The sequence below is a fragment of the Eutrema salsugineum genome, unplaced genomic scaffold (assembly GCF_000478725.1).
Source record: "Eutrema salsugineum unplaced genomic scaffold, Eutsalg1_0 scaffold_4, whole genome shotgun sequence".
Taxonomy (NCBI): Eukaryota; Viridiplantae; Streptophyta; class Magnoliopsida; order Brassicales; family Brassicaceae; genus Eutrema; species Eutrema salsugineum.
In genome coordinates, this window is record NW_006256686.1 from 11,972,388 (window position 1) to 11,974,638 (window position 2,251).

General features: G+C 41.5%; 1 non-coding gene across 1 annotated transcript; it reads left to right on the forward strand.

The window, feature by feature from the left end:
* Positions 1-999: 999 nt before the first annotated feature.
* Positions 1,000-1,106, forward strand: LOC112084896. The gene has a single exon (XR_002898552.1). It is a non-coding gene; the product is annotated as a small nucleolar RNA R71 (small nucleolar RNA).
* Positions 1,107-2,251: the final 1,145 nt, after the last annotated feature.

Sequence of the window (2,251 nt, forward strand, 5' to 3'; positions counted from 1 at the left end):
GAACTGGCTGCCCCCACACTTTCATTCTCAATGTGCTCATTGAGTTCATGTAAGAAGCCCATGATATCCTCTATAATGGCATTCTTATCCACATGAGTTTGTGCAGGTTCACTAGAGACGTGACCATAGAGAAGGTCTTTTATTTCTTGCACAGCAGCTGAATGGTCATCATTGCAGTAGATGGCATTGCAGTAATCTTTTGAGTTTTGAAGAGCTTTACCAGGAAGAGAGATTGGTGGTTCAAAAGTGCAGATGCCCTTGTTCTTTTTAATAGCTTTTATTTCAGCTCCTAGTGTCTCCAGGTCGGATACCGTCTTTTGTCGTCCTATTAAGAGCTGTTGGAGAACAACATTAAAATCAGGACTCTGTTGAACAGGTGGTGGGGCAAAACCAGGAGGTGGTGGCCTTTGTTGCTAGAAGCTGAGTTGGTTATCGAAGCTGTTCCCTTGTGGCTGAGCTGTTGGCTGCTGAAAAGCTTGTTTACTTTGGAAGTTACCTTGGAACTGATTCTTTTGAGCAAAGCTTTGTTGACCTTGTTGAAGAGGGTATACTTGATCTTGGGGATTGGATACATTGGTGCTTCTATAAGACAAGTTCTGGTTCTTGTTGAAGTTGTTGTAACCCTGAAACTTGTTCTGATTACCTATGTAGTTCAGCTCCTCTTGTGTAAGGCCCACTTCATTTGTATTTGTGAAGCATCTCTTTTCCTCACTCACATAGTTTATAGGCTTTTGAGTGGCAGCTAGGGCTTTGTCAAGCTTGATATTCAGCACTTTGATCTTCTCTTCCAGCCTTTGGTGTCTACCAGAATCTTCTCCTCTATAGCTTCTATCATAATCTTCCCCATAAGTGTCTTGGCTCATGGCTAAGTTCTCAACAAGTTCCATAGCTGCATTGATTTCTTTTGCCAAGAAATTTCCATTTGATGCTGTGTCCAACTGAATCCTGATCTTAGGAACAGCTCCTCTATACAAAGTGCTAAGGAGAGAGGCTTCTGAAAAGCCATGATGTGGACACTTATTTGTGTAGCTTCTAAATCTGTCCAAAGCTTCTCCAAAGGTCTCATTAGAATGTTAAGTGAAGCTGGAAATCTGGTCCCTTAGTTTTGCAGTCCTTGAGCTTGAGAAGAACTTGGATAGAAAGCCAATCTTGCATTGCTCCCATGTGTCGATGGATCCTCTTGGGAGGTTCTTTTCCCAATGATGTGCCTTATCGCCAAGGCTGAATGGGAACAATCTCAGTTTGAAGCTGTCTTCAGATACTCCATTGATCTTAGTGAGATCACAAACTCTGTCAAACTGATACAGATGCTCCAAGGGATCCTCCATAGGTAAGCCATGGAACTTCTGATTCTGAACCATATTGATCAAAGAGGCCTTCACCTCAAAGTTGTTGTTTTGGACAGGAGGTGGCCTGATTCCTGCTCCATACTGGTGTGCATAAGCTCGGTCATTCTCACCAACAAAGACTGGTGGAGGCTGATGACGTATGGGTGGGTTTGGGTGGGGCTGTGGTGGATTAACTTGAGGTCGGTCTTGGTGCTGGTTATCCTGAGCTTGTCCCTGATGGACCGGATCTTGTTGAACCTGAATTCCAATCTCATTACCAGCTCTTTGACCGTGATCAGCTTCTTGAGCCTGATGCTCATTCCCAACTTGCTGATCCATTCCTAACCTTTCCAAGTGAACAACTCTTTCTCTTTGTCTTCTTGCTTGGCTTCTTGTGATCATAAACCTGAAAACAAAGACAGAACTTGAAAGGTGATCAGTAAAACAAAAGAAACTTGATCACAAAAACTATATCAGAAACTAATGCCAACAATCCCCACACAATATGGCAACGGCGCCAATTGATAACTAAGATTTTTCAGGTCTTAGATGGGTTATCAATCCCCTTGTCAAAGTAGTATAAGGGGTGTCAATCCATATGTGTGGTAGTTAGGCACTAGTTTATGTGATAAGCTCTTAAGTCAAGTGATCAAAGATGAGTTTTGGTGTGAACAAAGTAACAAGAAAGCATAAAGCAAGAAACAAGCAAGCTATGATGAATGAACTAAACAAAGCAAGCAAACAAAACAAAGTGATGATGATTAAGAAAATGATAAAGCTAAACCTCTAGATGTGATCATTGATTAGGGTGCTGTAGATATCAATTCATGATGCTAAGAACAATAATGCAATGCAAGTTACTCTTTAGTCTAGACTTCAAAAGCAGATTAATTCATTCCCATGACAATAATCCCTTTGCTAAT